Source organism: Adiantum capillus-veneris, chromosome 13 (genome assembly GCF_014529385.1).
Source record: "Adiantum capillus-veneris isolate H3 chromosome 13, ASM1452938v2, whole genome shotgun sequence".
Classification (NCBI taxonomy): Eukaryota; Viridiplantae; Streptophyta; class Polypodiopsida; order Polypodiales; family Pteridaceae; genus Adiantum; species Adiantum capillus-veneris.
Window position 1 is genome coordinate 76,036,696 of NC_140943.1, and position 26,449 is coordinate 76,063,144.

A 26,449-nucleotide genomic window follows, 5' to 3' on the forward strand; every position below is an offset into this window, starting at 1 on the left:
AATATTCCTTAGTTGCACAAGTCGTGCATACAAGCATGATATTGTTTTTCTTCACGAGATTGTGTAGGTTTCCTTCGTTGTCGAAAAACGTGTGAAGGTTTAACATTTCACTTGCTCTTATTCGCGAGAGCGGCTTCTCCTTGTCCAACTTTCCTTTACCTTACTCATCCTTGCCTTCTGACCTGGTTGTTATCATTAGCTCGCACTCCTTGTTTGTTCTTCCTTGAGACCTTCACATACACGTTTTCTTCTTTGTCTAGCTCAGCAACATCTTCTACACACACTCATCCTCTTCTTCATCTTCCCTTCACACACCTTCCAAGCTCTCTCTTCCTCCTTTCTTTGAGCCACACACAAGAGAATACCCTCCTTTTTTTTCTCTCGAATTAGCAAAAAGGATGTGTTTCTTTTGATATTTTTTTCTATATTTAGCATGTCCAAAAAAAAAAAGCCTAAAATTGACTCAAAAACACTCAAAAGAAGTCAAAACTGAACCAAATTGGTAGGTAAGATTTATAGAGAGTGGGAACCAACAAAACAAATAAATCTTCATTCTGACAAATCTGGGTTGACCAAAGAAGAAAATCACAAAAAAAAATTAAGGTTAGGGAATAGATTTAGAGTCAAGTGAAACTTGGTGTGTTCATAAGTCTTGGTGTGACAAACTCATTGGCCTTTTTAAAGTCAATTTTGGACACTCAAATCATGTGTTAGGGTCAAAACTGTCAAAAAGGGACTTCGAAACACCGAAACAAGGTTTAGGGAACCTTTTGAAACTCCAAAATGGACCAAAAATGGTGAGTAGGCTATGTATAAGGTGATGAACATAGCCAAAGTGAAAAACTTTGAAAAAATTGAAAAGGGATCATCTTGAGAGAAAAATTCAGGATTTTTGCTCAAGTACTCCAGAAAGTTGTAAGATTGCTCAAATACTCCAGAAAGTTGTAAGATTGGGCTCATATTTGGTGTCCTTCTAGTGCATGATGTGTTAAGTGCATGGTAAAAATTTGGAGCCATTTGTACACTGGGAGTGCAAGATCCAAGCAAAGCAGTCTCTCTAGATTTTTTGTGTTTTTCTTAATCTAAAAGGATCAAAACTTGACAAAACTTGATATGTAGGGTGTGGGGAACCCAATAAACTCATCAAAACTCAAAAAAGTTGCAAAAAAATACCTTGAGTAAAAAATTGTGATTTTTTCGTATCGATCTGCTACAAAGGTCAAAACTTGACGAGACTTGGTGGCCTTGATGTGCATGTCTTGTACATTTGAGTGACTAAGTTTGTAGTCATTGAGTAGCACGCTATTAGAATTGCATCTCCTTCTTCTTCTCTCTCTTGATTAGGGTTCACTTCTTGCATTTCTCTTCACTCCATGCAGTAGTCGTCGGGTTTTGGTTCAGTGGATTGACATTATGTAAGTGAGCTATGCTACGACCCGCCAACAGTCACTTTGTAAGTACAACCCCTCCCGCACGAAACACCTCTTAATGGTTAGAGCTTTGATCTCCTATGTGGGAGGGTGTGGGCTCAATACTTGGCTTGGGTTCTTAGGGCTATGGTGGACTCTATGAGAATGCAAAATTTCACTACAAGAGGTTATGTGCACTTGTGACGCTTTTAGCGACGAAAATACATTGGGGATTTTTACTCCCCGACGTCGCTAAGACCGTCACTAAAATCGTCGCTATGACCGTTAGTATACGCGTCGCTATATAGCGACAAGTGCAATCCTTCTGTAGTGACGCTTATAGGCGACGTTGTAGAACCTTATATAGAGACGCTTATAGAGACGACCGGGAGTAAAAAATTTTGGGTGGCAGGGCATAGAATGCCTTTCCACCCATCAATCATATTGAATGTTTCCAGAATAGCGTAAACCTTAGAAATGAATCCAAGATAAGCCCAGATTCACCTTTGAAAGAAAGTGCAAGGTATAGACCAAAAGTAGTCATCCACAAGACAATATAACCATTAACTCCATCATGCACAATGTTGTTTGCAAAATAAAGATACAAAACTGACAAAAGTAATTGGACGAAAGTGAATTGACAAAAATAAATCAATCATAATTATACACATCATAGGCAAAATCACTTGATTGTTAAGCTTTAGAAATGTAATAGTTACAACACAGTTGTCATTATGTGAAAAATACATCGTTTTTCAATAGTTACAAAAAGACGTATACACGTCATCTCATTATACATGCTATGACAAAATAAAACTAATGCTATCTAGCTACGGCTAGACTGACGTTGTCTAATCAGATGTCTCATCACGTCGAAGCGGGGTATCTGTCGGATTTTGCAGAAAAAAACAATAAGACTTTCTGTAACTATAAACATATAATTACAAAACAATCTATTTTCTTAGCTTATCATTAAAATACAACAAATGTAAAAGAGTAAAATGAAATACTAACCATGTCGCCGCGAGAACTGAGAATGTTCATCAAGTCGTTTAAGCCCTTTCTGCCTGCATACTCGCGCTCGTACGGTGTGGGGTCATGTCGTGTCACCGACCACTGTTCAAAACATACAAAGAATACATTATGTTAGAATTTAAAAGTACAAATAGAGGTAACTACCAAACCTAAAGAGCAATGAAAAAAACACTTACAAAATCGGCCTCAAATGATGTCCACCCGCCACTCCCCAAGTGGTGCGAGCTCCCTGTCTCTAGTCGCGCTTTGGCTGCCTCCTTTTGTTGCTTCCACTTGTCAGGATTCTCACGTGCTGTTCGCTTCGCATTCTTCCAATCTTCTTTGGCCAGCCAATCTGGTCTATTACACCCATGCTTTATTGCTTTTTGTACTTCAGAAGGCTTGTGCTTGCAGTATTCGCGTGTTCGAACCTTCATCAGGTCTTCATTGAAGCGCTCATCCCGACTTGACACGGAAAACTCGTCTTGCAGCATGCTGATGACTCTGTCCTTTAATTTATTTGGCACTTCACTCTAGGTGTTTAGTATGTAGTGTCAAAACACCTGAGAGCAAAGACCGTGCATGCGCAAGATCATCTTCTTGCCTTCGTCATCCAAGATGATGCCGCCGTTGATGTCAACCAAGTACGGTAAGCCCTCTGGCCTGTGACGCGTGAACCTGGGTGTCTCAACAAGGGTCTTCAGTGGTGTCTCTAGCGGCGTCTCGATGGGGGTATGGACGTCAGGTGTCTCCACTAGAGTCTGGGCCACGAAGCGAGGAGTGTCGACTGGGGTGACTCCCGGAGGAGTAGCTAGTAGCGTGTAGCCAGAAACGGCTGATAGTCGTGAAAAACCTGGCGTAGATGGCGATGTCGTGGCTGGTGTGGGGGCGGTCAAAGAAGGGGAAGGTAAAGAGCCTCGTTGAACACGAGGCAATGTGGAGGCATCAGCGCGACGACATCCCCACAGCAACCGCCGTCGCCACCACTAGAGCGTCGGTGCTTAGAAGAGTGTGAATATCATTTCCTCGACACCGAAGCTTTGGAGCGCACTGAATGCTCCGAAACAGAGAGAGAGGCTGAAGGAGTGGAATGATGTGATGGTGCTCTAGAGCGATGACACTCCTCGTACTACCTCCTCTGTTGGGGTGACAAAGAAGAAAGAAACTCATCATCATCCATACCTACATTAAACACACAAACATTTAATCTTAATATGGACAAGTTATAATCTATACTATAGATAATAGGGGGAGGGATCCCTATGTGTGTGTGTGTGTGTGTGTGTGTGTGTGTGTGTGTGTATAGAGAGAGAGAGAGAGGACTCATAAAGGGGGAGGGATTCCTGCAAACGAGGAGTTCAAGCCAGCTTCAAATTAAACCTTAGCGAGTAGCGATGCACACTTCCTGCTTCTTCGTTAGAAGAGCAAGATCTACCTGCCCTTTGAGGACTCCTTCGGCTTGGAGTGGAAGCAATGACAAATAAACACAACTTAAATTTTTCAAGTATAGCATATAGACAAGAATGGACAAAAATCCAGAAGAATACAATACATATTATAAAATGGAGCAAAATGGTTCAAACACAATGTTTATGGCTTTAAGAGGTCTCTCTCTCATCCTTGCATAGCTCAGCATAACTCCCTATGTCTATATAGATCTCTCTGTTTAGACAGATGTCCTCCGTTTCATCTTGTAGATCCTCTGCATGCACCCCATAGAGAGTAGCAGCTTGATGCTCGTCTGGCACCACCTCTTCTGATTGAGCATCCTCTCTGATCTCCTCCATTGATGCCGCTATGATTGGCACATGGTAGCCCTCATACGTCCGTGCACTACGAGGGTCTACCTCTATGACGTACCACCAATTTGATGCAGACACTGTAGAATGAAATATCACCCGCGAGAGCCACATATCTTACATGAGTGCTTCCAGGCACATAACTTTTAAAATTGGATGTTAAATATTTACAGACTTACTTGTTCACAATGCTCGGATATTACGAAAGTGTCTCTTAGGTTAGTCCATTTTTTAGTTGAATCCACCTCAAGGAAACCAGAGTCTCCTCTGCACACAATAGCGTTGCGACCCTCCATTATTATCTTGAACCATTGCACGTCGAACAAGTCCACAAAAAATCCTCTATAATCGATCCTCAAAATCTCTTGTAGCGTGCTGAAGTAAGTGAGTTCCGCCACAACAAGATCTGCATCGGAGGACCGTCGTCGACTAGACTGTTCAAATTTTGCCACAATTCCACAATCTTGTGTAAAACGCTTTTTGTCGACCGTTCCACCCTAAAATGTCGACCTTTACACCATGCTACTGTGTATGACTTATACTACAACCAACAAAGACTATGAGTGGCCGTTCAAACATCTAGAAAGTCGCTAGTCATACATTGCAAACTTACCTTGGTCGCGCAACCCCAAGAGTATTGCCGCTCCTCCTCAGTCACTTCTTCACCGCACTGTTGTGAGCTTTTCAATTGGTTGTGCAACCATCTTAAGCTCATGAATGTTGGTAGGATCTCCAAACCCGCCAGATAATGCATCGGTGGTCGTCTTCCCCGTCTCCACTCGATTCATGCCCTTTGTCGCTCTTGCTTTGCATCCTCATATTGTGAAATCCACTTTTGCATCACTGGATTGTGAAGCATGCGAAATCGGTTGATTTTAGCCTCTAGATCTTCCAACATCTTCTTCTCAACACCGAGATTGCATATGACAATCCCAGATATGCGCTCATCATCTATGGTTCGCCATAGCATGTCTCGGGCTAGCCACTCTCCAATGTAAACTAGGGACATCGCGCGCTCGCTACTGGTGTGCTTCTTTGCTTCCCATCCCTACCCCCTCCCCCCCCCCACACACACCCACCCACCCAGCGCTGCCTGCTGCCCCCCCCACCCCCCCCCCTCAGCGCTGCCTGTCGCTGCCTGGCCTCCCAGTTGGCTGCCTCCCGCCTACCCTCAACCCCCGTTGCCTCCCCTCGCGCTGCCCTTGTCCCCCCGCCTTCAGCCGCTGCTGCCACCCCCACCATCAGCCCTAGTTGCCGCCGCCCGCCCGGCAACTCTGCTCCCCCCCGCCCTCTGCTCCCGTCGCCTCTCCACCTCACCCCTCTACCTCTGTCGCCCCACCCCGCTCCTCTTCTCCCCAGCTCCTTCTCCCCCTCCCCCCTCCTGCTCTAGTTCCACAGTCGACTCAAGAGACTGGTCCCTCGCCGGCGGCTAGGAGATCTCTTGGCAGCGCCTTTGCCACGAGTCGCCTAGTGAGAAAGGGTCAGCTCTTCTTGCGGCCCCCTCTGCAGATTCAGACCTCTTCCCTTGCAGCTATCCCCTGTGGTCTGACGAGCATTGACCTCCGACGCCGTTGGGACTTCTTCGACTATGGGTTCAATCGCTTTCTCGGCGACTCCGCAGCAGACCACGAGGTAGCCTGCTTCAGGGTCCATGCTTTGTTCCTCGCCGCTAGGGGGACAGAGGCCTTGGACTCGGCAGTTGGTTTCTCCTTCCCCCTCTGTGGTAGGGCCGAGACAGAGTGGTCCCTCGACTCAGTGTTGGGATGGTTACATACACAGGTTCTCGAGTTCTCTCATCACATGGGAGAACTTGGAGTTACAGATTTGTTGCAGACTTTGTGGCCACTGGCCAAGTTTGCGGTGACACCCCCAGACTCAGCAGGATGTAGGCACATTGTGGTGTACTTCTTTGCTGATACGCAGTGTTTGCCTTGCTATGTATACATTCATGAGGACTCCTGGATAGAGGAGGTTTCTTTACGCACGACTTGCTCTGCTTGGGCTTGGGCTAGGCACTCACTACAGTCTCGCCTATCTAGAGGATGCTCGGATGCGGATTACTTCCCATCCAAGCCAGCCTCGAAGATAGCCACTTTTTTCTCCAGGAGTCTCTGGCTCGTTGGGCTGCAGCTAGGGGCTGCAGCTAGAGAGGAGGAGAAACGTCTCAGAAGAGGCATTGCTTCACTAGAGAGGATGCAGGAGCAGCATCCAGACAGTCCATGGTTGGAGGAGCAGTTACAGCAGGCTCGACAAGAGCTTGCTAGCACAGAGGAGAGGCGTCATGAGTTTGCCTTTCACCGACAGGCATCTCAGTGGACTCAAGTGGGTCACAGAGTGACAGGTGATTTTTTTGAGACAGTGGGACCTCGGCACTCGCATGGCAAGGTCAATCAGTTGAGGAGACCCGATGGGTCAGTTGTTTGTGAGCCCGAGGATATGCGTGCAGTTGCTACTGACTTTTACCGTGAGTTACTATCGGTTGAGCCCCAGTCATTGCGGCAGGATGAATGCAGGGAGTAGTTTTGGGCACAGATGCCTTGTCTTGTGACTGAGGAGATGCGCCAAAGGCTAGAGATGCCACTTCAGCTTGAGGAGTTGCACATGGCTCTTAGGGCCCTCCCTCGTGGTAGCTGTCTAGGTGAGGATGGGCTGACTCCCAGCTTTTTCTTGGAGTACTGGGACCTGCTTGGCTCAGATCTGTGTAGTTCCTTTCAGTACATTTTGCACATAGGAGTGATGCTTGATAGCATGAGTGAGTGAGGGTGGCTCCTTGGATGCGATTCTACAATGGCGCCCCATCACCATCCTCAACTCAGCCTACAAAATTCTTGCCAAGGCTCTGAGTTTGAGGATTCATCCACTTTTGGAGAGCCTTATACATGGGACTCAGACAAGTTTTGTTAAGGAACGCAGTATCCTTGACAACATCTTCACTTTCTGGGAGGCTTCTGTCCTGGCATGGCTTCGTGGGGAGGACCTTGTGATTCTTCTTCTTGATTTTGAGAAGCCATACAACATAGTTGACTAGGACTTTCTAGAGGGCACTCTACGCAGGATGGGCTTCTCAGATGCTTGGATCAGAGGGGTGTCAGCTTTGAACAGACAGGCTCACAGTCAGATGCTTTTGGCAGGAGGTAGAGGTGAGCGCTTCATGCTCACACGCTCGGTCAAACAGGGTTGTCCTCTTGCCCCCTTTCTCTTTCTGTTCTATGCGGAGGCGATGAGCAGATTCTTGGTGTCACAGCAGGTTGGTCTGAGGGGCTTAGCACTCCCTATTCGGGGAGATGAGCTACTGGACGCTGAGTTTGCCAATGACTCAGCCTTGTACTTAGAGGGCCAGGAGGCCAATCTGCACAGATGTGAGTAGGATTTGGAGACCTTCTGTTGTGCATCGGGCGCACTGATCAATTGGAGAAAGACTGTGGCTTTCTCGGTTGGCAGTGCTCCTGTGCCAGATTGGATGCCAAGAGAGGGTTTCGGGTGGATTCCCCCAGGGACTGCAGTTCGGTACTTGGGTTGTCAGGTTGGTTTGGACTTGTCCCCCGAGTAGCAGATTGCTCCTCTTCTCCTGTCCATCAGGAGAAAGCTAGCAACTACTACTCTACCAACCATCTCAGCACGACTTTCGCTGGCTAGTAGAGTAGTAGTTGCCAACCAGGTGTTGTTGGCAACTATGTGGTACATCACTTCTTGCTGGATCTTTTAGAGTTCTTGTATCAGCCAGGTAGAGAGGTTGATCAGGAACTTCCTTTGGTCAGGACGTGACACTCAGATTGCCCGAGCCAAGGTGGATTGGTCGGTCATCACACTTCCTTGTTCTCAGGGAGGGCTTGGGATCATTGATCCAGCACAGCTAAGCAGAGCCCTTCTTGGGAAGTTCATAGTCAGAGGACTTCTTCCAGGAGAGGAGCACAAGAAGGATTTCTTGTTGCAGAGGCTTCGTGCCAGGGTGCCTCAGTCAGGAGTCCCTTGGCAACCTTCGACCAGATGGATCTTTACAGAGATGCGCCGAGTTGGTTTGAGCAGGAGACTGGAGGACCGCTTTGCTGTGAGTTTGCTTCGATCTTGGGAGCTCTTACGGCGTGGCCTAGAGCACAGACAGCCAACGTGACCTCGTCTGGAACCCCATGGTTAGCACTCAGAGAGGCCACTTGGTTGGTAGTTGGCCTCATGTTTCTTGGGGTCCCATGGCAGCAAGTCCAGTGCGCTCTCTAGGTGACTGGCTAGAGTTCACAGGTTTGTCAGAGGAGGTGCAGGGTTTCCAGCTACAGGGCATGAGAGGGGTGCAGAGCATTTTTCAGGACATCTCAGAGTCAGTTCCAGCTGAGTGGCTCATGCCTCTCGAGCTAGTAGCACCCCGATGAATGGGAGCCTTCACACGACTGGAGGTTCTCATTTCAGTCAGGGCCTGCTCAGAGTCTGTCTCAGCTCTGTTCTTCGAGCTTCAGGGTGGGGGACGACTACAGCAAGTTGTAGTAGAGGCCTCACAGGTAGCAGAGTGTTGTTTTCAGAGGATCCGAGTAGTGGGCATCAGTGGGCGGACCGGCGTCATAGACCCTGACCCAGCAGTTCTTGAGATAGGACACTAGAGGCTATGGGCTTGGGAGTGTTGTTCGTTGGCACGAGTACAGTGGGATCCTGGTGAGTGGCTATGGAGGGACCCCTTCTCTTCTGCAGACCACCCAGGATTCCCGTTCTTTCAGTACATTGTTCAACTAGGACGTCATATACTAGCAGCACAGAGAGAGGCCCTCCCCGCTGCAGCACGTCATTGGCAGGAGGAGGGTCTCACAGTCGAGTTCTTGGCAGACTTTTGGGAGAGGTTGTGGGACTCCAGACAGCCGAGGCGAGTCACCTTGTTTCAGTGGTGGCTGGTCGCACACAGAGCCACAACAGTAGGGAGCTGGCTAGTGCATAGTGGTCTCTCGTCCACATGTGCAGCTTGTGACCATTTGGTGGAGAGTCAGCGTCACTGTCTTTGGGACTGTCCCTCAGCCCAGCAGGTGTGGCTACGATTTCTTCAGCTGAGGCCTGCTCTCTCCACGACTCGACAGTACACTTGGGGAGCAGCGGCTTGGTCCACCCTCACGGGCCTGGCATTTCAATTTGAGTTATCTTCCACCAGCAGAATGATAGTGATGCAGGGGGGGCGACCTACACTCCAGCCTGCTACAGAGCTTACTCCACAGGAGTGGTGTAGTGAGAGAGGGGAGTGTTGGGATCTCATCAGTGGCCTGACACTTTGGTTCATCTGGCGCGCCCGCTGTTTCCGCATCTTTGAGGCACGCCCTATGCCACCAGTAGAGACTGTTCGTGACTTTTGGCTAGAGCTGATCCATACTCTCATAGGATAGCTTGAGGGACTACAGGGCAGCTCCGACCGCATGCGAGAGCGTCGCGAGGCTTTCCTTCGACTCTGGCATCCTAGGCCTTTCTACACAATAGTCCAGGGGGTGCTCAGATGGCACTACTGTCCACCTATGTGGCTCTTCCCTCCTCCCATCTCTTGATTTAGCCTCATTGTATATATGTTGTTTTTTCATTGGGAGAGTCTCCCCATCATGCTTGTTGTAGCCCTCTCTTGCAGAGGTGGTAGAAGGATCTTTTTCTCGGAAAAAAAATGTAAACTAGGGACTCTGATACCAGCCAACCTTCTGCCATGCTACCTTATGGACGTGCCTTCTGACGCACATATCCCTTGAGCGTTTTCATGAAACGTTCTAAAAATAACATCCATTTGGAATGTACTGTGCCAGCTATTTCCACCTCATCAACTATGTGAACAAGAAGATGCACCTGAATGGTTAGCATGATAGTAGGAAAGTGTTTCTCAAACATGCACACAACCTCCACAGCATTTAGTTTGGCAAATGGTATTGAGTCTACATTGATCTCCTTTTGTGAGATCCATTGCACCAACTTCGCAAGTTTGTAGATTGTGTTACGGACATCAGGAGACAAACATCCCTCAATGGCCACCGGTAAAATAAACTGCAAAACACGTCTAGCAATGATATTAAAGTCCACACACAAATTTGTTACACAATTCCCACTATGATATATTCCACTTCAAACATACTTGACACATTTTATGCCAGTCGTGTGACTTCAAACCAGTAAGTTTTCCTTCTTTTAGTGAAACACATTCGGAGTGAGTGCATTACGTCAATGGGGGTCCGCACAAATTGAATGGACTCTTTTACATTGCGTCCTTGGGCTCTTGTTAAAATCCATGGTGTTTTAAGGAGTTCTATCGATTCATCTGGTGCTGTCTGCGGCCAATATTGCTCCATACAATCCACATTTCTAAGGTCAACTCTTCTTCCCAAAGTATCTTTCTTGCCGGTCAAATGATCCCACAGTATATTATCACATTCTTGAATATGTGCATTGGATCGAGCAAGTGATTGATCATGAGTCTGGGCCAATATGGTAACTCGTACCATAGAGAGAGTCTCTTCATTAGTGGGGGCAAACCGTCATCACACATCTGCTTCTGCAAACATCCTCAGTGACTCTCTTCCCAAAAAACCGTCGTGTAACTCATGATTCTCTAGAAGATACGCCTGATGACCTTCGTAGATTTTCTTCTTCAATGAGGACGCCCGACGTGCATTAAGTATAGGTCCACATGTGACACATGCCATGACAATAGATAAGCTTGAGAAAAACCAAGATTTATAGTGTTTGAGTTTGAGTGTAAATCACCTGAGCATTCTGCTAGTCCGGGAGAGTCATGCATGGCCCACATTAGAATGCCTCTGATCAAAGCATTCCGTCAACCTGTGTGTCACCTCATATCCACCACTTCTATGCCAATCCACAATTGTTGTAGCTCTTCCAATAGTGGACGAAGATACACTTTTGGCAGTATGTGCTCTTTGAGCAATCTACACAACAAAAAAAATGTGGTACACTTGTGTAAGTAATCTATCAGATCATTATACATCTAGAGTTTTTTATTTAAACACATTGTAATAGATCACCTGAAAAGCGTTGTGACGCTAGTGTCACTCCATCCAAACTTTTTCTGCATGTTAAGAAGAACTAGGAGTGCCTTCAATCTAGATATACGTGCTCCATCATACAATGCCGTATTGGCTTCACTTTTCATATCATCATAGATAAGCCTTTCTGAATCCATGATCATCTCAATTATATCATTGATCTCGGGTTCAAACATTGCCTCATTGGAAATGTGGTATGCATGATCATCCTCCGAGCCATCAGAGGCTACATCTTGTGGCCTCACGTATGCTGCTTGACCAAAGTGCCTGCGAACACGTCCATTGGGTTGCAAGATTGCTGCCTTGGCAAGCATCAAAGTCCAACGAGTTATAATTGGCAACAATGAGATCTATAATAGATGGATCAAACTCGCCAAATTCGTGAACATGCTGCAAAGAAACGCGTCTTGTCCGTGGCACAGCATGTTTGCATTGATCCCCGCACACCTCGATCCAGAGGTGCACGGAGATCAGAACCACCGGGTTATAATCTCGTCTTTATTGGTCAATGCCTATATTTATGGGTATGAGAAATCTACACACCCACGTCTACATGACGGTGCATGTAGTGGACAAAACCCCTTTGCCTATTCTCTAGCTATAGCAATTCATAGCATCTTAACATCTCTTCAAAGTAGATCCTTGTTCAAGGGATTACTTAGCACATTACATGTTGGCCTCCAATTGCTTTCCAACTTAAGGTCGCATCCGTAGAGAGGAAGAGAGGGATCACGGTTCGCCTAACTCTAATTTTTTTCCGTAATCCCGAAGGTAGACTTTAATATAAAAATCTAATTTTAAATCTAACATAATTGAACATATGGTGATTCTGAGCTAATTTAACATGGTTAGTGGGTGAGTTAATAGGTGTAAGATTTTGATGGGAATATACATATTGTTGTGTACCTAGTGTTTGCTCTTTGGGCAAAGCCTTCATTGACATGCCCTAAAATCTAACATAAATCTAATCTAATCCAACATAAATCTAGATCTAATCTAATCTTAAACTCAACATAAACCTAAATCTAATCTAATTTTAAATCTAACCTAAACCTAAATGTAATTTAACTTAAATCTTAATCTAATCTTAAATCTAACCTAGCCAATCTTAAATCTTGCTTTAATCTTAAATCTAACATAAATCTAAATCTAATCTAAATTTAAACTCAATATAAACCTAAATCTAATCTAATATTAAATCCTAAACCTAAATGTAATCTAACTTAAATCTAAATCCAATTTAATCTTAAATCTAACCTAGCTAACCTTAAATTTTGCCATAATTTTAAATCTAACATAAATCTAAATCTAACCTAATTTTAAACTCAACATAAAACTAAATCTAATCTAATCTTAAATTTAACCTAAACCTAAATGTAATCTAACCTAATCTTAAATTTAATTTAAATCTTAATAGAATCTTAAGTCTAACCTAATTTTAAATTTAGCATAAATTTTAAATATAAGTTAAATGTGATTTAACTTAATCATAGATCTTAATCTAACCTAATCTTAAATGTAATTTTAAATCTAACCTAACCATAAATCTTAATATAACATTTCATTTCATATTTTCTCTACTTTTTTATCTCTCTCTCTCTCTCTCTCTCTCTCTCTCTCCCTCTCCCCTTGCCTCTCTCTTCTTGTCTTCTCCCCCTCTCTCTCTCTCTCTCTCTCTCTCTCTCTCTCTCTCTCTCAATATGTGTGTGTGTATGCATTCTTTGTTTATGCTTGTGTGTGTGATTTTTTGTACATTCAATGTGTGTGTGTGTATGTATATTTTTTTATGAATGTGTGTACACACTCTCTCTCTCTCTCTCTCTCTCTCTCTCTCTCTCAAAGACGCAATGTGTGTGTGTGTGTGAGAGAGAGAGAGAGAGAGAGAGGTTGAGAGGGAGAGAGAAAGAGGGGAAGGGAACATGAGAGAGAGGAGAGGGAAGGAGCATACCTAGCTCTCCTTCCTCTCCTCGTGTGTGTGTGTGTGTGTCGGGAAGAGAGAGAGAGAGATGGAGACTGTGGGTTTACCTGTTTCGCTAGAGCACCAAAACTCAGATCTGAGATCTGTGTTTTTGGCACTCTCAGTTTATTTTTTACCCCTGTCGACATCTCTATAACCATCGCTATACTATTTGTTGCATAGCGACAGTCATAGCGGTGCTCATAGCGTGCAGTGAATTTTAACATTTGAGCGTCGAACTGCTAGCGTCCCTAATATGAAGAACCTTTGTAGTGTTTGGACTAGCTAAGAGAGGGTTCCCTTGCGTTGATAGACTGCTTTTGGCATGTACAAGTAGCATGTATATGCATGGACATATATACAAAAATATAGTTTTGCAAAGTGCTTTCAAGTTTCAAAAATGATGCGACGTGTACACATTGTAAATAGTCATGCGTGCGTGCTTGTAGTGGGGCACACATACATGCTTTGATAGGGTATCAAAGCCTTGGATGTGGTCCCAAGTGGATTCTTTTGGATCTTGGGAATGTGCTGGATATTTTTAGAATGTAAATAATGCAAGCAACAAGTGTGGGCACTCTTGTCTTGCCTGGGATGTTTGACATATGTGGCAACTCTGTATTTGCGGCACCTGATATGTAGCGATGAGCAAATCGCCCTAACGGTGGTCAAAAATGAAATATGGGTATATAAAAATGAGATTTGGGTATCAAGGACCAAAGCTACAAAATTTGATGGATTTTGGCTTTTGTTTGGGATTTTTCTAGCAAAAATTGTCCCTCTTGAGAGTCTAACTGGACAAAAATGGCCCAAAAAAGGTTTTAAAAGGGCCATAAACGGTGTGAAAAGGTTAAAAATTGCCACATCACTCATGGTTTCGTGCGTGTTTGGGCTGGAGGAGTACTTTTAAAGTGCAATACCAGCATTTTCACTCCTATATGTGTGAGGGAAGCAGGGTTTCCACGGGTGGTCCTATGCAGTCCCGTTTTGTTTGCGGCCTGTTTTTGAGTGTATGGAGAAGTGAGTGAGAGGTACTTCTTTTCCATTTTTCTCTTGGAAGAGTCTATGGAATTTCTCAGGTTTCCATGGATGTGTGTGTGCAAGGAATTGAGGGAAGAAGGTGCAGCTTCTGGAAGACTATGTGACCTTCTATTGGTGACATTTGGGTTGAGGCTAGTCCAAAGAGTCCAACAGAGTGGATTTTTGGTATAACTTTTGCAATGGTTTGAGAGAGGCCTTTTGTAGCTTGATTTTTTGAGTTTTTTTTTTATAATATATTTTGGTTACCATAGAGTGTGATTTCAAGCATTGATCAACGCAACTCACCTTGTAGTGTCTATGGGCAGGCAAGGGTTTGTATGTCGAGGTGTTTGGAGTTTGAATTGTGCATGGAGGCAGATTTTCCATTTAGATTTTTAGTGGTGGTGTGTGAGGTGAGGAATTTAAGTGAATTCCTTATGTTGTGTTAAAGTGTCAAGGTGTGTGAGTGTGCGTACGGTGTCTTTTGCTCCATCATCCTTTGGCAATGCCGTTGGGGTGCGAAAGTTTATCAGTTGTGCACCGAGGTGAAGCGGTTTTGCTGTGAAGTTTGAGCATCATTGAAGAAAAGTGGTGGTTTGGTTGAGGTGTAAGACTTAAACTTTTGTGGAATTGCTTAGGCAAGGCAGAAACGACTTCAAAGGGATGGTTTATAGTAGGACATTGTTTACAAGGAAGGAGGATGTAAAGGATTGGATTGCTAACTTTGAGTGGCATACACTTGGTATGCACATTTTGAATGGTGAAGAAAATCTTCATGTATTTCCTCTTGCACTAAAAGGAGAAACTCGTGAGTGGTTTGAAGGTTTGGAGGAAGACAAAAAGCAAACATGGGAGTAGGTGAAGCATGCAATTTTTGAGAGGTTTGGGAAGAGACTAACGGCAATAGAAGCAATGAAAAAATTGAGAGGTTTGAAACAGGATGTTCATGCTAACTTTCAAGAGTTTTTACAACACTTCAAAGGACTTTGGATGCAATTGGAGACAACATCCCAAGTACCACCTGGGGATTTCTTTAAAGTATAGCAATTTATGGACTATCCACATCCAAGTGTAAGGCAGAAGGTATCTCAAGAAGAGCCTGCTACATTTGAAAGAGCTATTAAAATTGCCAAGGCCAAGAGCACGAAGATCAAAAGAAGGTGGAAGCAAGGTATGCCACATGTTGAGCCAGTTGTGGTGCAACCAATCATTCCTATGGTAGCAGATGATAGAGTGGAGCGAGTGGTTCAAGGTCTAGATCCTATTATAGTCAGGGTTTTGCATGATCTTGCTAGTCCATTGAAAGTGTTGAGGATTAACATAATAGATAGAAATCAAAGAGAAGAGCGGCCAACTGGGAAAGGCAAAGGATGAGGGCTACAAGGTAGATGCCACAATTGTGTTAAAGATGTTCACTACGCCCCTAATTATCCTGAACCACTAAGAGAGAGAGAGGAGGTATGTACCCCTTATATGGGTGTGGTCGAGGGAGAATAGAATAAAATCATCATGAGCAGGCACTAGAAGCACCACTACCACAACAACAACAACAATCGTTGCTTGCAAATGGAGAAGGTAGGGCTATCAACATCATTATCCTTCAGCATCAAGATGGGGATTTCTTGGCCAACAAGAGAGACTAGCATAATAGGGTTATAGAGACAAAACTAGGGAGGGAAACAAGAGCAAGGAAAGGGAAGGCTAAAGTAGAAGATAAACCAAAGAGCAACAAAAGGTGACGACAAAGAAAATTCGGTCCAAAAGACTACCCTCTTGGCGAAGGTGTGGAAGACTATGATATTGTCAATGACATACAAAATCAAGAACCCCAATGTAAGAACTAGGGAAACTAGACCGAAGATCCTCCTCCCAACCTCCCTTTATATAGGCGAGCTCCTAGCCCCTTGCCCTAGACGGATCCCCTGTCCACACTGTCTAGCCCGACCCTTGGCCGTAGTCCATGACCATCCTCGTTCTTAGGGTACAGGACCCTTGTCCTGACATTACTCCCCCCTTAAAGAAGATTTTTCGTCCTCGAAAAAAAAAGTGGGAAACTTCTTCTTAAGAACACTAATGTTTTCCCAAGTGGAACCTTCTTCAGGTCGGTCTTTCCACTTGATCAAGCCTTGTTGTTGTACGTGATGTCGTGTACGCAACTCATGATAATCCATAACACGTTCAGGTTCATGCGGTAAGGTAGGAGGTTCAATGTAATCAACCAAAACCTGTTGGTCAATGACGTTGTCGTCCCCATGTAACCGCTTTCATAGACGGCTTACATGAAACACCGGATGAATGCGAGAATGTGATGGTAGTAATAGTTTGTAGGCACGATCATTGACTCGCTTGAGTATTTTGAAAGGCCCAAAATATTGGGGAGATAATTTAGGTGTCGGTCCAGTTTTCAGACTTTCTGAATGTTTTGGCACACGTAAAAATACTTCATCCCCTTCTTCGAAGGTAACTTGCTGACGTTTCTCATCAGCGTATTTGTTATACCGATCCTGTGTTTGCCGTACATTCTGACGAGCAAGTTTCAGAATATCCATGTGGTCTTGGAGAAAATCCTTAACCTGTTGGAGTTTTTCGGTTGACAACCCCACCGTAACTGGTGACCTAGGTTGAAACCCGTACATGAGCATGAAAGGACTAAAACCTGTTGCGACATGCTTAGAACTGTTGTAGGCAAACTCGACAATAGGTAAGTATTCTTCCCAGTCTGTCTGTTTTTTTGCTCACGTATGCTCTTAGCATATCCTCTAGCACCTGGTTAACCCGTTCCGTTTGACCATCTGTTTCTGGATGATCAGCTGTATTGAGGTTGAGTTGTGTACCCAATTGTTTAAATACAGCTCTCCAGGAGTGGCTATTAAACTTGGGATCACGGTCACTAACAATGTTACTTGGCAACCCATACAATTTATATAGATTATCCACAAATAACTTTGCTAGTTCCGGTGTCTTAACCGTTGATTTGGTCGGAATAAAATTACATAGTTTAGTCAACCTATCTACGACCACCCATACTGAGTCATGACCTCGGATAGTGGTTGCTAAACCTACAATGAAATCCATAGAGATACTTACCCATTTTCCATTGGGAATTTCCAAAGGATCTAAGAGTTCTCCTACTTTCAGGCACTCTGCTTTGTTAACTTGACATTTTTGGCAATGCAATACATAAGCTTGAACAAAGCCATGTAGACCTGGCCAGTAAAACTGTCGTCGTACGAGAGAATAATTTTTTCTAATCCCCGGGTGCCCTGCACTTGGACTATCATGACATTCATAAAGAATTTGGCGCCGAATGTCTATGTCCGTCAATACAAAACTCTCCCCTTGTGGAGTAGGTACCCATTGTCGATGGTAAAATGCTTCCATCGTTGTAGTTCATCACTTGATAAAGGAGAACTAGGTGTGGAGGTTAACTGTACACTACCTGCATTGGAGTGAGAAGGATCCCTCTTTTGAACATGGCTCCACACTTTGGAATATGTTTCATCTTGCTCATATTTGCCCTTGAGAGAGTCTAAAAATTCACTACGAAGTTCCGTGAACAAGAGCGAATTGATCTTTGGAATTCGACTGAGAGCGTTTGCCACTACATTGTATCGGCCTTTGCGATACCTTAACTTGGCGTCATATTCCTGAAGGATCTCGGCCCACCTGGCTTTCCGACCCTTTAAATCCGTTTGTTGTGTAAACCATTTGATGCTTTCATGGTCAAACACAATCTCGAATTGAGCACCATACAGATAGTGCCGCCATGTCTTTAAGGCAGACACTATTGCAAGAGTTTGCGTTCGTAAGCAGAATAATTCTGTTGAGCTGCATCCAGCTTCTTACTTTCAAATGCAATTAGCCGTCTGTCTTGTAACAGGACTGCTCCAATAGCACAATCACTAGCATCTGTTTCCAAAACGAATGGTTTCAAAGGATCTACAATAGCCAGTATAGGAGCTGTAGCTAATGCATCTTTGAGTGTTTCAAAACTGTGTTGTTGAGCGGAACCCCACTGAAAAGCCTTACCCTTGGCTTTTACTTGGTTCGTCATAGGTATAGCAATGTTAGCATAGTTTTTAATGAACCTTCGGTAAAAACCTGCAAAGCCTAAAAAGATCTGTAATTCTTCCAGATTTTTAGGAGGTGGCCATTTCCGGATGGTATCCACTTTGGATTGATCCATGTAAAGGCCATTAGCTGAAATAACATGCCCTAAATAATGAATTTCCTCCTTGAGAAAATCACATTTAGATTCCTTGGCATATAATTTGTTTGTGCATAACAACTCAAACACCTGCCTGAGATGTTGTAAGTGTTCTTCTTCAGAAGCACTATAAACGAGAATGTCATCGAGGAACACAATGACAAATTTGCCCAAATATGGCTTCAAGACACTATCCATAAGTGTCATGAATGTTGCGGGCGCATTGGTTAACCCAAAGGGCATCACCAAAAACTCGTAATGGCCAAACCGTGTTTGGAATGCAGTCTTAGGTATATCGGCAAGCTGAATATGGACTTGGTGATATCCTGACCGCAAGTCGATTTTCATAAAAATTCGAGCATGACTTAGCTTATCAAATAACTTATCTACCCTCGGCAGTGGGTATTTGTTCTTAACTGTAATTGCATTTAAACCCCGGTAGTCTACGCACATGCGCATACTGTCGTCCTTTTTCATGACTAAAAGGATAGGTGAAGCCCATGGTGAAGAACTGGGTTGTATAAACCCTCTGCTAAGGTACTCAGCAAGCTGACGTTCCACCTCAACAGCCTCTGAGTAACTCATACGGTAAGGTGGTTTACTAACAGGTTTACAGCCTGTAGTTACGTCAATACCATGTTGTACTGAGCGTGTCGACGGGTTTTGGGGATTGAATGCTTGGTCGATTGCTACTGAGGAGGTTTGGTGCGGGCAACAAGAGAGGTGACCTCAAGGCTCCTGTGCTGCTCAATTGGGGATGGGGCAACCACAAGCAAGAAACAACAACACAAACCCACATCCAATGAGTGAAGGGGAACCACCTAGTTATAGAGCGAACTAGGATGCAACAAAGGAGAATCCGGAGCAATACAAGCGAGAAGGAAGGGTACACTATCACTAATATCAATGTTACAAATACACACACCAAACAAAGGGAGAGAGAGAGAGAGAGAGAGAGAGTTTTGTGCAAGAATTTAGCTTCAATGTTAATGATTGACGTGGGTGTATAAACAACTTGGAGGAGAGTCAAGAGACACAGTTAAGTTTGATGATGTTGAAATCTACACATTATCTTAGGGTTATGGTAACCCTCTCACCATACAACCCTCTTATAATGTTTCCCAAGCAACAAAACAAACACAAGAGCTCTTGAGTCACATACATGCAAATACCACACAAGAATCTCAAAATAAAAGCGCGTCACCTTAAACCAAACAAGATGAGGTTGCCAAGCGTGAATTGGAGAGACTCAAGAGAGTTTTGAACCATAGTTGCACCTAATTTATTGATTAAATTGATGTGCAAGAGTAAGTACAACATTGATTGGAATAATAAATCACTAACTCCCTTGCAATGCTACAACTAGCTCAAAGAAGCTTCCCTATACACCACAAGTAATGGTGTATAGAGAGCTCACTCTCTCTCCCTACAACTAAGATAGGAAATGGTACGCTCAAAATAGTAAGCAATAGTGTATATATCATGCTCTTTACAAAGGAAAAAGAGCTCTATTTATAGGTGAGGTGAGCTCTTATTAGGATTATCTCCTAATCAACATTTACATAGAAAACCATGTTTATGACATTTTTTACATGTTCTTATGAGAGTGGAGATCTCTTGTCTCTTGAGTCACATGGATGTGGGCTCAAGAGAAGGAAATTATTGAGGTGAAATAGAGAAGATTTTAAAGAGGTGAGTGATTTTTTGTGTGAGGTTGCCTACTCCAAGGTAGAGTAGAGTGGGTGTAATTTACAAGAAAGGATTAGCAGTTAGTGTTAGTAGTTTGTAGTTAGTAGGATGGAGTAAAATTACATGGCATATGCACTCAAGGTGCATTATATGATTTATACAATGATAAAAAATAGGAGAAGGATGAGAATATACACAATTTGATGGAAACCACAAGATGGAAAGGGAATTTTTTCCACCTATCTCCTCCAATGAATGAAGCGATTGTAGAACTTTGTCGGTGTAGTTTTTGTGACCATGGGAAAGTTGAATTTTCCATTATCAAACTCCTCCTTTTGTAGAGCTTGAGCTTGGTTATTTGCTGATTTTTTCGCTTTTTGTGAAATCATGAAGAGGTTATGTTAATATGAACTTGATTCTAGAGAGAGAAATTGAGTTATATGTGTGTAGAGATGATAATTTTTGAGCTATGGATTAAGGGAGATATGGGAATGGTGAAGAAGATAAAAGAAGCCATGAAAGTTTCAGGTTTGAGTGAGGGATGGAGAGGAATGAGTGTGTGTGTGTGTGTGTGTGTGTGTGTGTGTGTGTGTGTGTGTGTGTGTGTGTGTGTGTGTGTGTGTGGAAGTGGGAAAGGAGGTGAGAGAAGACTATGGGTTATTTTGTGAGAAAAGTGGGCAGACTGGGGTCCACACATAAAATTCATATCTCACCGATGTTAGCTCCAAAAATTATGAAAACAATTGAGGTGATTATTCAGATTGTGGGCTACATTTTGTTTGTTGGTGACTTCTTCAAATTTTGAGCAAAGATAGGCGCCAAAAATCTCACTAAAAAGCCAAAGTCTTTTAGTGGCCCCCTCCTTTGTTGAATTTGCATAATGCATCCAAGAGTGAGCCCCTCCTTTGTCATATCATGATACAAAGCATCCAAGTTATCTTTACAGATGCATGGAGGAGGATTATTGGTAAATAAAGAAATATATACTTGGTGGGACTAGTGTATGGACTATTCATGGATTTTAGCTCAATGAGCACATGGTGTTAGAATAATGAGTATATAATAAAAAATATGGAAGAATTATGGATATGAAAAAAGATATTGGAATCATATAATCTGGTCCCTCTTTTGTATTATTTTGAGTGAAAGAGAAAAAGGTATGTAAGTAAATAGTATAATAAAAGTGACTAAGGGAGTAGGAGCTGAATTTTTTGTTTTCACAAGGGTGAGGATAAAAATGTGGAGGTGATTTGCATAAAAGAAAAAATTACTTATGAGATTAGAGAATGTACATATTGGCAACAAAAATATACTTATGGTGCAGTGGATAAAAGAAGGCATACATAGCCTAATAAAACACACACCTAGGCATAAATATTTAAATAAATTACCAAAATAATTATAAAAAATATATATGTTTAGGCCCTATATACAATTAAATATTTACACACAAAGAGGCCATAATATAGTTTTCTTTTTTATTCTATTTATTTTTTTGGCTCAACTAACCCAGTGACTAGCTAATTGAGGGTTTTTAAGGAGATATGGGAAAAGTCTCTTAACTCACACACGCCTATGTACAGTGAAAGGGTGAGGATAACCAAAGTGTTTGAGTGATTTGATAGGGTGAGGTATCTCACTATGTCAATTTTGAATAGCCAAAAAATGGCTATCACTACGTGATGCAAGTGGGTGAGAATGCTTATCCAATCATTTAAGGAAGTCCATGGCTTATAACCCTTGGTGCTAAGTAGGATTGGAGCACGAGCTTGATCACCATCCCCGACCAGGAGAAAGGAAGGACCATTGTCTACAACATTAAGACACACTAGATCCATACACATCCCGTATTGGAGATGCAAGATATGGATTCAATAGAAACTACACACATATGATAGTGATGCTTCCTCTATGTCATTGAAGAAAGTATAGAGGAAGGCTTGATGCAATTATGTCCTGATCGTTTTGGGATAAGTGGTTCATGGATGATGTGAAGGTCAAGGAGGAGAAAGAGAATCCAAAAGCAATCATAGAGCTTGCCAAAGTGAACATAAGGAGCATGTTAGGAGAGAACTTGACAGAGAAAGAAAAGAAGGAGTATGAAGTCTACATGTTTGCAGAGTTTTCAAATCTATTTTTCATTGAATATACTGAGTTACAAGGAGCAAAAGAGGTTGAGCATAGAATCAACCTAAAAGAAGGTGCCAAGTCAAAGCTTCAAAATCTTAGGAGATTGGGGGTCATTCATGAGAGGGAACTTCATGGAGAGGTGATGAAGCTTTTGGAAGCAGATTTCATCTTTTGAGGGGAGGAGTCTGAATGGTCTCTCCAGTAGTTATTATTCCCAAGAAGAATGGAACATTTAGGGTAGGTGTTGATTTCAAACCTTTGAATGCTGCCATGAAAAGAAATTATTATCCACTATCCTTCCATGATGAAATCCTCAATTAGGTTGTAGGTCATGAGCGTTACTCAATCATGGATGGTTTTTTTGGTTACTTAATCTGATATCTTGATAGCAATTGAAGATTAATTGAGACTACCTTCATTACTCCTTGGTCTATTTTGCATACAAGAGAATGCCTTTTGGGCTGGTTAACTCATATGCTACCTTTCAAGGGTGGATGATAAAGTGTTTGGTCCCTATTTGGGTAAGTTCATTCAAGTTTTCATGGATGATGTTGGATGTTAGGGTTTGGAGAAAATGAGGTTGAGTTTTGATAGGCTTCAACAAGAGGGTGGGAAACTCAACCCAAAGAAGTGTAAGTTTTCTCATGCCAGAGTTCGTTTATTGGGACTATGGTTTCCCAAAATGGAATAGAAGATAACCCCAAGAAAGTTAAGGCTTTATTGCTTATGGTTCTGCCCAGCAACACAAAGTATTAAGCATCATTTATGCTTGAGCTCAGGTACCTGTCACATTTTTTGGGATGCTATGTCAATATATGTATCCTCTCCAAAAATTGAGTCAAAGAGTTTAAGGGTTCGAGTGGAACAAAGACATGCAACAGAATTTTGATGGTATCAAGGAGGTATAGTGTGCTTTACCAACAATGATTCCTCCTGACTTGCAATTAATATTCTATGTATCTATTACTGTGGGGTCAATAGCTTTTGGGTCAGTGCTCTTACAAAAGCGCAGAAAGAACTTCAAGCTTGTCTATTTTGAGAGCAAGATAAATAATGTAAGTGAATTCTACTACATGGAAATGGAACAGTGGGTATTTGCATTGGTTCTTGCTTGTCGCACATTCACGACATATTTGTTGCCCCAAAAGTTCTATGTGCTCACCACATCAAACCTTTTGCCGGATGTAGTACAACATTTGAAGCCTAGCAAGCACATATTAAAGTGGGCTATGGAGCTGCATGAGTATGAGTTTTATTTCAAAGTTGATCATTCTGTTAAAGCTCATCTGGATGATATAGTGTTACACAAGGGAGGGGAGCTTCCATCTTACCCAAGAATTGACAAGGATGATTATGAAGAGGAAGTGGATATTACAGATGCGTATACAATGATGTTTGATGGTGCCTACAGGAAAATTCTTCAAAAGGCAAGTGGTGGGGTGATTATCAAAAATCCAAAAGGTAATGTAATCTTTTCTAGATCTTAAGATCTTGATGAATCTGAAAGTAACAATGAGGCCGTGTATCTCATGCTTTTCATTGGATTGAAACAATGTGTTGAGTATGGATTGAGGAGGGTCATTGTGAAAGGGGATGCATTGTTAGTCATGAATCAATTGCTTGGTTTGTTTAATGTTAAGAAAGACAATTTGAAGAAGTGGTTCTATGGCATCAAGAAGCTTTTGCATGATTTTGACAAGATATAGTTTAAGCATGTTGCTTGTGAGAAGAATAAAGAATCTAATGAGTTGGCTAATGAAAAATTGGATGCCTTGGTAACTCCTTTAAAGGTCAAATAAGCCTTGTATGCAGGAAGGAAATCACTGCAAGATGTATAATTATTTCTTGGTAAAGGGAAATGTCCAAAGGGCATGTCAAATGTGAGGGCCATGCCAAGGACTTCCAGCTACACCATCTCCAAATGGATACACCATTATTTTTGACATCCCTCTTGCTTGAGATCAACACCAAGAAAGAACTCCTCATGCTCTTTGATGCCAACTCAAGGGGTGATAACAGTCACTTTTTATCATATGGAACCCCTAACCCCAAAATATCTTTCCTTATCAATTCAAATCTTTCCAATCAAATCCATCGAACTAAATTTAAACTCTACCTTCTAGGGTCAACTGGTGAGAGTTCTCTAATTCACCCTTGGTTCGAGGTCACTAACAAATTTTTCCCAATTATAATTGAGCACAATCATCAGTGTGTTCCCCTAAGATGATTGTATTACTAACTACATAAATTTGATCCCCACCTCCGTAGATTAGAATCCCTTTCCCTGTTCTTAACTTAATGGACAACATAAAATTGGGTTCAACTTTTAGGCCAACAAATTAATCCTCCGAAATCCACCCTCCCACCGAACCCTTTGGTAAATGCACCTTTTTAAGGTAGTACTATGATATTAGTAAAACAATATTCCAAACATGTCAAACCAAGAATACATTCCAAGCATTTAAAAGCAGCATGCAAACTGTTGCATACCCTTGCAAGTGTGCATTTATTATGTCATCCCCACCTTTTTTGTTTTAAAATGTTTACTTTCTTTTTTCTTTAGTATTATTAAATTTATCTAACTATCTTTCAAGCAATCACATATACTTATCTAGTCATATCTCTATCCTCGTCCTAGGACTTGGATATCCTTTCTCCTCCACCACATGTGGAGGCGGTGGTTTTATACAATTTTCAATTCTTATTTTTCTTTATCTTGTTTGGGAAAGGCTTTCAAAATGAGTCTACCTTAAGTTCCATTTAGATAAATATTCTGAGAAGCAGAGAGCAAAGATCCAGCTAATGAGGACAATTGCAATATAGCCCATTTAGGTTCCTAGCCTTTCCAAGGTTCCTTTTTACCATACAATTCGAAGAGTTTCTTAACTAAATCACACCTTCCCCCCTTATCCAATCCCTTCTTGGAATCCTTTTTCCTTCCTCCTTTTCTCATCCGAACTAGGCCAATTCCCATATGCTTCAATAAGTTTGACTATGCTCAAGCTGGTATTTGAGATCTCGAGTCTCCCAGCTGCTGGTATTTGAGACCTCGAGTCCCCCAAGTACTTGTAGAAACTATGACAATAACCAAATTAAAAAAAAAGCAAATAGCACAAACTTCCTTGTATTTTATGTTGATCACACTTAAGTGGTATAAGTAACAAGATCACTAGTCTTTAGACCCCGACGAACATTCTTAGGGTTAACTACTCTTTAATTGACATTTTTTAATTAATGTTGGTCAATCTAGTACTTACTTTAGCCCTAGATCTGGTGTACTTCTCTTAGAGTCAACTTAATAGACCTTAACTCAATTGTATTTTATTCAGGTACTACGCTTGTTCTAGTTGGCAATGTTACAATTCAACAATTTTTTTTTGCATTTCCTAGAACTTATCATTATCCATCTCACTTATTGTATGCCTGCACATGCTGCCTTTGAGCTTTCCCAATGTTGGTTTTCTTCTGTACAGGTACTCCTATTGTGGATCTCGATTGTGCACTGTTATATTCCGAGGGCAAAATCTACATCAGGAAGGGAGGCATGATAACCATCGGCGTCCACTTCTAGTAGTCATGGGCCGGGCTTGTCAGTCCAATAGGAAATGGGTAAGAGTGATCACCAATGAGAGGTGCACTCTAACTGGAACATTCAAGGGTTAGTTGGCTAAGAATGGGCACCCAAGTGTGAATGGGTGAGCTCATATAAAAGTCACCTAAACCTAAAAATCACTTCTCTCATTTGTGCAATTGAAGAGTGCTCTTGCTCCATCTCCATTTTCTTCTTCATCTCTTTGTGTGTGTGTGTGTGTGTATGTGTGTGTGTGTGTGTGTGTGTGTGTGTGTGTGTGTGTGTGTGTGTGTGTGTGTGTGTGTGTGTGTGTGTGTGTGTGTGTGAGAGAGAGAGAGAGAGAGAGAGTGTGTGTGTGTGATCAAGCATTTGACAACATGGCAGTGGTGAGGCGGTTGAGCGCGGCATGGTGGTAGCTCCCTCTTCTTTGTGGGGAGGAATCTTCCCCTAAGGCGAGCGTAGGGTGGTGAGTGACACACCCTTGCTCTCTTGAGCTTGCTAGATTAATCTGGTTGTGTTCTTGAAGCCATTTGTGGTTCGCACACAATGTACGGCAAGTCCCTTGCTTTGACACGTGCGACAGATGCACAGATGTCCTCCAGCTGGTGTAGTTTTTGCACAACTGGCTTTACCCCTTCCTTCAACT

The 26,449-nt window shown here is 42.7% G+C and overlaps 1 pseudogene across 1 annotated transcript in view; it reads left to right on the plus strand.

The window, feature by feature from the left end:
* LOC147444282 (uncharacterized) overlaps positions 1-25,987 on the plus strand; it is a 32,501-nt pseudogene extending 6,514 nt beyond the window's left edge. The window contains exon 2 of the transcript XR_015190111.1: positions 25,706-25,987. The product of XR_015190111.1 is annotated as an uncharacterized LOC147444282 (transcript). The remainder of the gene's footprint in view (positions 1-25,705) is intronic.
* The last annotated feature ends 462 nt before the right edge of the window (positions 25,988-26,449 follow it).